General features: G+C 38.3%; 1 pseudogene across 1 annotated transcript; it reads left to right on the forward strand.

The window, feature by feature from the left end:
• Nucleotides 1–5,554: 5,554 nt before the first annotated feature.
• LOC148783405 (cytochrome P450 78A4 pseudogene) lies at nt 5,555–8,204 on the forward strand (annotated as a pseudogene). Its single transcript, XR_016050427.1, has 2 exons — nt 5,555–6,493; nt 7,587–8,204. The product of XR_016050427.1 is annotated as a cytochrome P450 78A4 pseudogene (transcript).
• Nucleotides 8,205–14,425: the final 6,221 nt, after the last annotated feature.

Raw genomic sequence — 14,425 nt, forward strand, 5'->3', positions numbered from 1 at the left:
AGGCTGCCTGCCTCACCAGAAACCCATATTTCCTGGCTGCCCCACCCTTGGTTCAGGCAAGAACTACTTTTCCAGTGAAAGTCCTGACCAAACCCACTTTTCAGTTGAGGATTTAGGTCAAGATTCTGGCAACTCAACGGGCTCTAACTATGAGTCAGCTTCATCACTTGATGGCATTCTTTGTGTCAAGAGAGCGGTTAAAATAAAGTAGTCCGATGTTTGAAACATTGAACCGCAAAAGAAAAAAAATGAGATTCCGTTTTTCTTTGTAATAATGGCCCAATTGTGAGGCATTCTATTATAACGAACCTTATTTCCGGTCCGTATGTAAATTTCCCATGATAAAATGCACTAGAACTTGGAGTTTGACAAGGCCCTAGTAGGTCAGGTCACATCAACTACAATGGTTTAGTTCCTCGGCCAGATGAACGGTCAAATGTAAGGGTATGTCCCTTCCATATTGGCACTACTCATAAACCAGGTCTAGCCTTGCCCATCAAGGGCACTCCATTAATCAACTCCTTTGAAGAAATTACATTCAATAACTAATGGTTAGCACATGCCCCACGTCACTACTATGACTAGTCTTCTCTAGGGTTTAGAATGGGTGGGATTGGGTTCGGATCCAAACGTATACATGAGATCTAGATATGAATCATATCAGATCCAGAATATTCAGATTTGGATCCAGATCCAAAAAATATACAAGGGGTTTGGATCCGGATCCGATTGGATTTAAAAAATTATTTTATATATTATTATATTATATATAAAATAATATATAATAATTGAATAATTTGATCGGATCTTGATCGGATCCACCTATACTAGATCAGATCCGAATTACTATTTGGATCCAAATTTTGGATACGGAGCCGATCCGTTGGATCCAAATATTGAATCCATATTCAGATCCGAATAGGATCTAAAATTCAAGTTTAAGATCCAAACAGGGTAAATTCTCAGCCTTAGTTTTCTCCTCACATACTTCATTTGCCAATATCGACTTCTTCTTCTTCTAATTGAGAAGAACATCCATTATTATGGCCCAAAGAAGACATATTTCCCTTTGTCGGAGTTAAACTAGATTTTCTTTCAAGTATAGTGGTATCCCTGCAGTATTTGAACTTGCCTTGTTGAAATTAAATATGACCTTATGAGACAGGTGAGCCACAGGGTAGATTCCTTGCATGGGAAAGTAGACAATGGTTTCCTCGTTAGGATCTAGTTGCATATGGGAATGGGGTTGGGCATCGGTGGTTAGGGGGTGGATGTCTCAATATAACGTCCCACTATTTATTCTCATGATTAACATATCAAACAGAAAAAAATAATAAGAATTTCCAGTTTCCTAGACGTTCTGATGACATACGCGAAGGGTTAAGGTTTAATTGTGATCCTAAATCCTAAATCATATTAGGTGTCGATTAAATGGTTTAGAATGCATATTGTCCAGAAAATTTATCAGGAATGGTCATAATTTCAACACCAACTAGCACTTATAAAACGATGACAATGCATTCATCATCATCAATGGACTTTTTTCAATTAAAAGGTTTGTAACATGAATCCTGGTCTATCATTCTGTTTTGTTAAAAGTCATATCCTCAGTGAGGTCATTACTCCCTATATATTTTCTTACTATTTCTAACCATGTCCTTTTGGACCTATCTCTTGTCCTTTTATAGCCTTCCACTTGAATTAACTCATACCTAGTAACATGTGTTGTATTGGGTCTGCGCCACAAATAGCCAACCCACCTAAGTGTACTCTCTCTGACCTTATCGCCTATTAGTGTCATATCTAAATTTTCCCATCTATAATTATGCCACTTTGCATAAACATATTTATTCATGCACCCATGTATATGACAATGCATTCATGCGCCCATGTATATTCCTGCCTCTTTGAATAAAGCCATAAACATTTATATGAGTGAATATTGATGTAGATGTCTTCATAATTGATTGTGATGATGCGTCTAAATGCATTGAGGCAAATTTATATTAGTGTATCCACAGTTTTATATATTCATACAAATATAAGTACTTGTTCAATTCAACAATGATCCCAAACCCCATGACGTAAACCAATGGATGTTTTTACAATATCAGGTGGACATGACAATTTTCAACCTAAAGATTTAAAAATTTGTACTGGAACCACCGATTTTTCTAGTTCAACTCGGAAACGGTCGGCGACCGGTCCAAGTCCCTCCCTATATAGAGACTCGGATATATTTATGATAAAATTACATTAAAAAGTTCCAGTATACCGAAAAAATCATTTTCAGGCTGATTTAAGGTTCTTTAAACTTTTTGAGCATTGTTTCCATTTCCAGTTAGTTTGTAAAAAAAATTGGCTAAGCCGACTCATTATTTCTACTAGTTCAACTCAAAAACAAGTTGATTGTTACGTCTGACTGAATTTTTAAACACTGATTCAACCGATTAGCCCCGCATATGCGTTTCCATGCGTACGTCACCACATACATAATATGAATCCACTGGAATGCACTCCCAGGTACTAAAACACACAAGCACATGGCATTCACATCTATGCTGCGTTTCCATACATAAAACGTACCCCAAACAAACATTAAAAAATATTAGGCACCAAACATATATAACATGCATGCACACATAGCAAAGCTTACATCTGAACCATACCCCGCATTACAAAGCAAGTACATGTGCCGTTTCCATGTTTTGAAAAATATTATGAACCGTCTATTTATGACGAAACGAAATCACAGCCGTCATTAAAATAACACCCCTCTGCCGGATGGGACCACTGTGAAAACAGGAAGCACATGCTTAATTTTCCTCTTTTTATTTGAAAAATAAGAGCCATTAGATATTCCCTCTCATTCTTATTGATTGTTTGGATTTCAATAATAAGAACAACTGTATGGGCATTTAATAGGAGGAGAGCATAGGGAGACAGAAAGGTGTGATTATGTTTAAATTAATTTTGGTGTCATGGTGTCTGCTGGGTACATGTCCCTATAACATATCCAAGGATGCCTGATCTTTTGGGTCCTGTTTCTTCCCCACAAAGCTCTCTCCTAACCAAGAAATTTAATAGCCAAAAGGCACAATTATGGATGGTGTTAGTTAAGATTACACCCAAATCTATCAATAATTCAATATTATGATTTGTAATTGGACCATATTATTTTGGATTAATAAAATAGGGCTCCTATAATGAGATCCAGACGCATCGGACGGTTATAGAGGGGTGGGGTCCCCAAAATTTGGGTGAGGTTTGTATAACATTTCAAAAACTTATATTATTGAAATAAGGTGTACCTCAAAATATTCCAAAAGATGCAGTTTTAAAGCCATAAAGCCCTATGTTAGAATGAAAATCAATTGCCATCCCCTACCATGAAATTTGAAGTTTGCAAACGGTGACGGTCAAGTAGATCTATATATACATAAAAATCTTAAATTTAGATAATCCAAATAATAAGTAAAAAGATGAAGTGTTTTAAGACTCGAAGTCTTTTTTTTTAATTTTTTATAGCTACAAATTTCAAAGTCAAAATCATCAATTGAAAAGTTTTTCAACGTTAGGACGACCTTCTCCTATGGATATTTTAGGTGTACCTTTCTTGTGCAATGTAAGGTTGGTACCTTATATAAAATTTTCCATAATAAATCTGACATTCTTCTCGTCTATTAATCCCCACTAATCCCTGATTGAGATCGAGAATTAGAGATTAATGGGGATCGAAGCAGTTGCTAGTTTGAACTACGGTTTGATCCCATGGACTGGCTGTCGCAGATAATGATCCCACGTGGCCCGCCCCAAAAAAAATCAGAACCGTTCAATCCGGCCGGCAATATAAATTGAGGGGCCACGTGGACGCCTAAATGACCTATTCTAGGACTACCTATTCTGACCCACATTTACCGGTCACCCTACAAGATTTACGGGTCAAACAGGTCAACGGAGGATGGTTTATTTGTAGATTCCGACCGGAAGCCGACAGAAAGGGGCGGGGGAGGCAGGCGGAGATCCGACCGCCGCCGACACCGCTCCATCTCACTGCAGCCGCAACCGTCAACATCACAGCTGTCGTACCTGTCCTCCCGCTCCTGCCACGTTACGTCCATCGCACGTGCCCTGACTCTATCAGCCACTCGCTCCCGCTCTTCACATGCGCGAACAACCGCTAAGAAAAAAACGGGCAAAAACGATTGCCCAAAATAAGCATGCTCAAGCCCAAGAAAAACACAAGAACAGGAAGCTGATTATACTCATCGCCTGTATATATTGGATTTTGAGAATACGCATGTGTTTCTCATCAACTTCAATACTAGTTTGTATACGGTGGGCACGTATTGTATTGTGTACAAGTAAATATTACTTGAAAATATAGTTTTGATGTCGAAAATCTAATACAATGGATCTAAAATAAAATATTGAATTTTAAGAGATCGTATACAATAAGACCATTTACATTTGATACAAGAAAATCACAATTACTCACAATCATCTATGTGAAATTTGATAGCTTGGGTGTGTCACAAAATTCAAGAAAATTTCTTTTGAAGTTTGAGCTTGGTCAATGGAATAAATACAACCATTTAATTTCACATCTAATAGTCAAGATTAATTATGACTCCCTTGTACCAAGGATAAATGACCTCATTGTATATTTTTCTGAATCTTATTTATAAAATTTAAAATTTTAAAATCAGTACAAATCGAGCAGATCTATAAACATTTGAAAAATCTTGAAAATACAAAATGTACTATTTTTAAGACATATAATCCATTTTTTCTTTTATATCCATACATATCGAGATCAAGATATTCAATTGGAAGGTTTTTCAACTGTGGAACTCTCTATTGCTTTGTATTATTGTTTTGTATTTTCAAATTATAGGGGTGCAACCTATTATAAATTCTTTCTATTTTGACAATAACTTAATATAAACTTTTTCCATATGATTTTGAGCATACACATATACATGTTTAACTCGTCTTTCAATGTGTCCTTGAGGAAATGCCTCGGAAGTGGATCATTATAGGCCAATAGATCCATGGCTGCAACATAATTGTACACCGGAAATCGAAAGAAATCGGAATTATTGTGCACAATCACGTGTATGCACCATCGACCACATGCAAGGGTGCAATGGAGTTGTTTCTCATGCATGTGGAGTTAGTCGATTGAGGAAGCAACAGCCCACTTGTCAATTGTCACGTGAGAAATACAGCCGGAAAGTTGAGTAAAATGGCCGAAAAGTTTTGAAAATGCCCGGAAAAGTCATAAGGGAGGGTGATGGTGGCCAGCTTGCCGGTGGTGGCACGTTAGGACAGGGTGACAAGGCTCACAGCATGAAAGAGTTTTTCTAGGAAAGCCCATACCTCTTACATGCGATTGTCAAAACTCAATCCTATGGACAAATTATTTATCTTTCTCTCTCTTCCTTTTCACAAAAATAAAGCCATTTTTTTTTACCTTTTCTACCTCTATATAACACCACCACCACCCCAACTCAAACCATCAAAAGCTCTAAGCCTTTCTTCACCATTTCTAGCAATGGCCCCAACTTTCCTTAGCTTCCTTTGCCCTTTTTCCCTATACTTCCTACTCACTATTGCACTTGTTCATTCTCTTAGTTACCTTGTTTTCTCATGGCTTCTCACTCCGGGTGGGCCCGCGTGGGCTGGAAAGCCCATCGGGAAACGCCGCATTCCCGGGCCTCGTGGCCTCCCAGTACTGGGTAGCTTGGTGCAACTAAGTTACGGCCTATCCCACCATAAGCTTGCCGAGATGGCGGCCCACTATAATGCAAAGAAGCTCATGGCGCTAAGCCTAGGCACGAGCCCGTTAGTCGTGACCTCGGACCCAGATGTTGCCCATGAGTTGCTTAGCTCGGCTTTCTTTGCCGACCGCCCACTCAAACAAGCAGCCCACCACATGATGTTCGGTCGAGCCATTGGGTTCGCTCCTAGCGGGCCGTACTGGCGCCTCTTGAGAAAGGTCTCGTGGACCCATCTCTTCTCTCAAAGGTCCATCAAAGCCCAAGCCCAGGCCCAGGCCCGAAAGCTTGGGGTGCAAAGACTAATGAGTAATATCATGCATGAGGCTAGAATTGAGGGAAGTGTGTGTTTACGTAAACACTTACAAGAAGCTGCTTTCTATGACATAATGCATTGTGTTTTTGGAGATAGAGTCGAAGTGGACTCTAAAGAGGCTCTAGAACTTCGAGAGATGGTGGAGGAGGGGTACGAGCTACTGGGTCGGTTCGATTGGTGCGATCATTTGCCTTGGCTAAGGCCAATGGACCCCTTGAGGATTCGACATAGGAGCCAAGGGCTCTCATCGAGGGTTCGAGAGTGGATCGGACGCGTCGTCAAGCGGTGCACCATCGAAGTGGTTGTGGAGTCTGAAAACCCTGGCTTTGTGCACGTCTTGCTTTCTCTCTCTAGAGAAGAGAAGCTTGGTGATGAGGATGTGATTGCCGTTATATGGGTACGCCACCTTTATCTATGCCCTAACCGAACCATACTACTACTTTTTCTATTAAAAAATATACATTGATTTCATCTCTTTCTAAAAGTATCTCATGATTTTATTGTTTTTGGTGAAACCCAAAGCAACTTTTCTTCTTGAATTGAGCAAATCATGTTTTGGGCGCCATTAAAGTACTAAGATACTCTTTTTCACATAGATTGTAATAAATATCTCTTCTTTTCCAGGGCCTGTGTGGGTAGGTGTTAGTCATCAAGCCAAAGTAGAAGTTATAAAAAGTAGAAGCACAAAACCATGTAAATGTTTATACTCAAAGAATGACCTTGGGCTTCTCTAGAGGGACCATGTTTCTTACATGGGTTACATAAAATAATTAAAATTTTGGTAAAATAAGCATGATTCAACTTCCCTTCAAATGTCGATGAAACATAAGGCTGCCTCCAGCTTCTAACCTAAGATCTGTAGTCCACTTAGGGGCCTCTCTTAAATTGCCACAATATAAAATGTGTCACTCAGCATTTCAAGAAAGATTGATGCCGGGTTCGAATTTCCTTCTTTTGGGTGCCTTTTTAATTATTTTGTATGTTTTTGTGTGTGAATTTGTAGCATAGCATGGGAAAATATACAATGAGACCGTTTACTTTTGGTACAAGGTGATCACAATTGATCTTGATCATTGGATGTGAAATTGGGTGGATGCATTTATTTTATTAACTAAGCTCAAAGTTCAAAAGAAATTTTTTCGAACTTGATGATATACCTATGCTATCAAATTTCCCATAGGATGGTTGAACTCCCTATACCAAACTTAAATGGTCTCATTGTATACAATCCTACGTAGCATTGGCCAACTTTCTTTTATTTTAAATTGGTGAGCATGTTTAAAAGTTTTACAAGGATGTTAGGGTCTTAAACTTTCTTCATTGTATGGTACATGTGTCCTTTCTAGGGAAACAATACAGTTGCTTTAGTCCTTAAGCTTGTGTTTTCTAGATTAAAGCCGTTTCACTCGAATGTATGCACCATTTCAATCATTTCCCATCTCTTCCTCTCCTTTTCTTCTTCTACCATTGATGTTGCACCCACATGGCAGGAACTCTTCTTTCGTGGAACTGACACGTCAGCCCTGCTAGCCGAGTGGGCCACGGCCGAGATCATCCTCAACCCCCACGTCCAATCCACCCTCCAATCGGAGCTCGACCTAGTTGTGGGGCCTACACGTGGGGTCCACCATGATGACCTGCCCCACCTCAAGTACCTCCAATCCATCATAAAAGAAACCCTGAGGGTCCACCCACCAGGCCCGCTCCTCTCGTGGGCTCGGCTTTGCACCCAAGACACAGAGCTCCGGTCTGGTCTGCTCGTGCCGAAGGGTTCCATGGCTATGGTGAATATGTGGGCCATAATGCGGGACCCTCACATGTGGGACTTGCCTGAAAGATTTGAGCCAAAGAGGTTCTTGACTGAGATCAGTGGAAGGGTCATGGATGTTAAGGGAAGTGACACACGTGTGGCCCCATTCGGGGCAGGGAGAAGGGTGTGTCCAGGAAGGGAGGTGGCAATGGAGAGCGTCAGCCTTTGGGTGGGGGAGATGTTTAGGAGGTTCGAGTGGGGCGAGTGCGTCGACCATCCGATTGAACTTGGAGAGGTGATGAGGTTGTCATCGGAGATGAGGACCCCACTTAGGGCGGTCCCTATGGTTAGGGTTTGAGGGAGAGGGTTGGGCGGGGGGGGGGGAGTGTGCTTCATGAGTACCTAGGTTTTTATATTGTGTTTATATCTGTAGTGTTTTCCTAACCATCTTTGTTTCTAGTGTTTCATGCGTGTTGAAGGAGTTCCCAAGGAGTGAAGGCTGGCCTAGGGTTTCAGAATGGCTGAAACTCAAACCCTAACCCTAGTTAGGAACTCGACAAATAAGATAACAAGAATGCTTTCTGCTTTTCGTCTAGGTCGTCTTTACCCAGAATATGTGTATGTTTCTGGGCTAACTCGACATTGTTAACCCACTGTAATTGTGCTTATGTGTTTCTTAATGTTTAGAAAGTGAATAATACTCATGTTGTACCAGCTTGCATGTGAGTTCAATTTCAATATTTGCTCAATCTGTTTTGGTGAAATTCAATATTAACAAAGCTAAACATTCACAAAAAAAAAAAAAAAAAAAGGAAAAGAAAGTCTATCTTACAAAACTAAGGCATTTCATCGCTCTTGGAAAACCTTTCACAAATTTCGGACAAAACACAAACTAAGAACTAAGGCAATCGCCTAGAGAATAATAGTGATGCAAAGGAATGAAAGGAAAAAGGAAATGAAAAGAAAGGGAAGTTATATACTAGATAGGTTGAAATGTTGATGATAGGTTAAAATATATAATCATAGATTAAATATTATCGATCCAATACGATCAGATTTGAAAATGTAATAAAAAAATGAATTGTGATTTAAAATATAAAATATATTTAAAAAGTAATCAAATTTGACTTTTCCCTTGTTCAGTCAAACCCAATTTTTACATTACAGTAAACCGACCAAAATACTCGTCCGCAGTCCAACTAGTCAGACATGTGAGATGGCCAGTTCGGTCACAATAACCAGGGCCCAACCCTGGAGGTAAGCTTTGTTGATATTTATCTTGAATTCTTGAATCCCTAATTTGGGTAGAGCTTATTATTTAGGATATAAGTTTTTGGATAAGTCCTACTTGGATTAAGATAGAGCCTTAGGTTCACATCGATAGGGATAAAGTTTTTTGTTGATAAAGTTAGGAAAATTGAGATTGGTTTGATTTGTACTCATTTTTGGGGCTTTATTTCTGTCTGCAAAAAGATGTTTTTCTAGATAGAGAGAGCATGTGTGGAAAAGTAGGCCATACATATGTGCACTTTTGGGTTTGTCCTCTCTTGTAAAGAGAGAAAGTGCATAGAGAAAAAAAGAGGGAAACTTTTGGGTTTTTTTTTGTAAGAGAGAGAAAATTGTAAAGAAGAATACTTTGTGGGAGATTAAGTCACCGGTTCTCAAGTAAGTTGCCTTGTAATTTTCTTTCTTTCATTTAGTGAAAAACAACAATCATATTTGCTAGTGGATGTAGTTACAATTGTGATAAATCACGTAAATCCTTATGTTCTTTTTCTGTTAGTTATTTCCTGCTTTATTTTTGTTTCTTGTTGCTTGGTTTTTATCGATTCTTTTTCTCGTACTTTATTTGTCAAAAATCAACCCGTTAGGTTTAGAGCTTCTATGCACAACAAGTGGTATCAGAGCCCAATTTGGGGTTGTCGATATGGTGGTAAAAGTGTTGAATGCAAAATTTGAGGTAGAGAAATTTGATGGCAAAAGTAATTTTGAAATTTGGCAAATCAATGTTTGGGATTTGCTAATACAACAAGGTTTACATAAAGCTCTAAAAAAAAATTCAAAGAAACTAGAATCCATGTCTGATGAGGACTGAGAAGATTTAGTTATGAGGGCTATGAGCACTATTCGATTGTGCTTATCGAGTGAAGTGCTATTTAATATCGTAAACGAGGATTCAACATCAAATCTTTGGTCGAAGCTTGAGAGTTTGCATATGATGAAGTCCCTCACAAATCGATTGTTTTTTAAGCAAAAATTGTACACCCTACAGATGAATGAAGGTACCTATATCCATGAAAACCTGAAGTATTTTAATAAAATTATTTGCGAATTATTGAATATTGGTGTTAATATGGATGAGGATAAGTCTATAATTTTGTTATCCTCACTCCCTCATTAGTATGAACATCTAGTCACAACATTGCTTTATGAAAAAGATACCATAGAGATGGAGGATGTAACTTCGACCCTTCTGTCTAATGATTTGAGAAAGATACAGGATAATGCTCAGCCACATGCAGATGGTTTAGTGGCTAGAGGGAGATCTGTTAAGAGAAGTGGAAAGAGACATAAAAAACATGGTTGGTCTTGATCTAAATCCAGATCAAGAAAAAGTAATATTTATTGCTATTACTGCAAGAAAAAATGGCATGTTAATAATGATTATTGGAAACTCAAGGAGAAAGAAAGACGAGCTTCTAAGCAACCAATATAGTTGATGGAAGCTTGGTAAGTGGAAAAAATAATGTGTTGTCGGTTTCGACAAATTGTGACAACTCTAAAGACTCGTGGGTTCTTGATTCAGGATGTTCCTAGCATATGTGCCCTCATCGGGATTGGTTCACTACTTACAAGAGCATTGATGATGGATCAATTTTGATGGGGAATGATGCAGCTTATCAGACCATTGGTGTTGGGACAATTACTATCATGATATATGATGGAATTGTTAGAACCTTGACTCATGTTAGACACATTCCAGATTTGAAGAAAAATCTTATTTATCTGGGTACCTTAGACTCTAATGGCTCCAATTGTTTTGGAGAAGGTGGAGTTCTAAAGATTCTTAAAGGTGCTCTGGTTGTGATGAAAGGCAAGAAGATTAGACCAAATTTGTAAGTGCTACTTGGGAATACTATCACAGAAAGAGCAACAATTTCTGTATCTGATGATGGTGATTCTGACTTGACTTAGTTGTGGCATATGCGATTGGGCCATATGGGTGAGAGAGCTTTAGCAAAACTTAGCAAACGCCAATTGATCAATGAGGTGAAGAAGTGCAAGTTGGACTTCTGTGAGCACTGTGTTTATGGTAAGCAGTGTAGGGTGCAGTTTCGCACGTCAGAACATACCACAAAAGGTATTCTTGACTATATTCATTCAGATGTTTGGGGCCCTGCATCAGTTGTCTCAAAAGGTGGATCTCTATACTTTGTTTCCTTCATATATGATTTTCTCTACGAAGGTGTGGATTTACGCATTGAAGAAAAAGGTAGATGTATATAACACATTCAAGCAGTGGAAAGCAATGGTCGAAAGATAGACTGGAAAGAATGACAAGTGCTTAAGGACTGATAATAGTGGAGAGTACACTTCAGTGGAGTTTGTGAATTTTTGAAAAAGCGAAGGAATTATTCGTCACTTCACCACTTCAAAGACATCGCAACAGAATGGAGTCGCTGAACACTTCTAGAGAAGGCCCGCAACATGTTGAGTAATGCTGGTTTGTCAAAAGACTTTTGGGCTGAAGCGGTCAGCGCGACGTGTTACCTCGTCAACAGGTCATCATCTACAACAATAGATTACAAACTACAACAATAGATTACAAAACACCAGAAGAGGTATGGTCAGGTAAACCTGCTACTTATTCTCATTTAAGAATTTTTGGTTATTCTGCTTATGTTCATGTGAAGGATGATAAGTTAAGTCCAAGGTCAAAGAAGTGTATTTTCCTTGGTTATGTGAATGGGGTTAAGGGTTATAGAATATGATACCCATATCCTAAGTTGCCTAATTTATTGTCAGTTGTGAGGTTAAATTCGATGAGTCTGTCATGTTTAAGCACATTCAGAAGGGTGCTGAAGGGTCAACGTTTTGATACATTCATTATTGGACATGGGTATGTCAGAAATAAGCATGACAATTGTGTCTATTTTAAGAAATTTACTGATGGTTCGTTCATCTATTTGTTGCTTTATGTGGATGATATGCTTATTGCTGCAAATAATTATTTAGAAATCAGTAAATTGAAAACTCAACTTGCTAGAGAATTTGAAATGAAAAATTTAGGTTCAACAAAGGAAATTTTGGGTATGGAGATCCGTAGAGATTGAAAGTTAGGTAAACTGTAGCTATTTCAGAAGGAGTACATTGAAAATGTTCTCACTAGATTCGGGATGAAAAATTCAAAGCCCGTGGGTACTCCTCATGTTGTACATTTCAGATTGTCGGCAGCATTATCTCCAAGTTCAGATGCTGAAAAGAAATACATGTCACGTGTTCTATATGCGAGTGCAATTGGAAACCTCATGTATGTAATGGTTTGCACTCGGCCAGATATTTCTCATGACGTTAGTGTTGTTAGCAAGTATATGGCTAATCCATGAAAGGAGCATTGACATACGGTAAAATGGATTCTGCATTACCTAAAGGGTACATCAGATGTGGGTCTGATGTTTGATAGAGATAGCAATTTGGTGACAAAGTTGTTGGTTATGTTGATACTGACTTTGCAAGTGATTTGGACTGTAGGAGATCTACTACAGGTTATGTATTTACACTTGCAGAAACTCTAACCAGTTAGAGGTTGATGCTACAAACCGTTGTTGCCTTATCTAAGACTGAAACAGAATACATGGTTGTTACCGAGGCAGTAAAAGAAGTCATTTGGTTTAGAGGGCTTGTTAGCGTTCTAGGCTTACGATAGGATGAAACTGTTATTTAGTGTGACTGTCAGAGTGCAATACATTTGGCGAAGAACCAGGTATATCATGCAAAGACGAAGCATATTGATGTTATATATCATTGTATTCGTGAGATCATAGCTGAAGATGATATCTTGTTGCTGAAGATTGACATCAAGAAGAATGTTGCAGATATATTGGCAAAGCTGGTTCCATTACAGAAGTTCAAGTTATGCTTGGACTTGAGTAATGTGTTGCCCAAGTGAGCACCTGTGGAGGCGCGTGTAGAGAAGACGGTCGATGAAACTTTCTTTTGGAATTCAAGCTATGGTGGAGATTTGTTGATATTTATTTAGAATTCTTGAATCCCTAATTTTAATGGATTGGTTTCCTCTGATTTAGGTTTCCTATTTATTGGATAGAGTCTATTATTTAAGAACTAACTTGATGGATAAGTCCTACTTGGATTAGGATAGAGCCTTAGGTCCACATAGATAGGGATAAAGTTCCTTGTTGATAAAGTTAGGAAAATTTAGATTGGTTTGAGTATTTGTTTTTTGGGCTTTATTCTCTCTATAAAGAGATGTTTTAGAGAGAGCATGTGTAGAAAAGTAGGTCATACATAAGTGCACTTTTGGGTTTGTCCTCTTATAGAGAAAGTGCATAGAAAAAAATTGAAGGAAACTTTTGGGGTTTTTTTTTTGAGAGAGAAAATTTTTAAAAAAAAGGCTTTGTGGGAGATTGAGTCTCCGATTCTCAAGTAAATTACCTTGTAATTTTTTTTTTTTTATTTAATGAAAGACATGGATCGTCTTCACCAGTTGATGTAGTTACAATTGTGACGAACCACGTAAATCCTAACGTTTTTTTCTGTTATTTATTTCTTGCATTATTTTTGTTGCTTGTGGCTTGTAGCTTGTTGCTTGTTGCTTGTTTTTTGTCGATTTTTTTTCTCGTACTTTATTTGCCAAAAAATCAACTCATCGGTTTAGAGCTTCCACACACAACAAGATCGCCTCTTGTTGCTTGTTTTTTGTCGATTTTTTTTCTCGTACTTTATTTGCCAAAAAATCAACTCATCGGTTTAGAGCTTCCACGCACAACAAGATTGCATACAAGTGGCGATGTAGAGCCATCGTTTCCATCTCGTGGTCTCCGATGGACAGTGGTGATGATCCATAAAATCCGACTGTTATCCGACAAGTAGAGTTAAGAATCATCTCCACCGTCTCTGTGTACAGTCATTTCACGTCAAAAATCCAAAAAGTTCATGCATAAAATAAAATGCCAAAGAGGGAAAATGCGTCGTATTTTCGCATGGAGGAATAACGCCCCTCACCTCTCACATAAACTTTGGAAAAAAAATGGAGAGAAAGAGACCTCGCAAAATCTCTTTTTTCTTTCTAAATTGATAACAGGTGACAGCAGTGTCCATAAAGAACCTAAACTACCAATATATACATTTATTAACAATTATGGGAATATATGGTTGTTTATGCAAGTTGAAATGCAATATATGAATTATTGTAACTTCCATTATCTAAGAGGTAGGAACAAGAATGTAAATAGTTGGAGAGTGTTATTTAGCCCCATTAGAAAGCATACTTAGCAAAACTAATGTAGGTAAAATTTGCCCTAGAATTTGTACACGAATAGGAATACTCTCTCTCTCTAC

The sequence above is a fragment of the Amborella trichopoda genome, chromosome 2 (assembly GCF_054954075.1).
Source record: "Amborella trichopoda isolate Santa Cruz 75 chromosome 2, AtrichopodaSantaCruz75HAP2 v2.0, whole genome shotgun sequence".
Taxonomy (NCBI): Eukaryota; Viridiplantae; Streptophyta; class Magnoliopsida; order Amborellales; family Amborellaceae; genus Amborella; species Amborella trichopoda.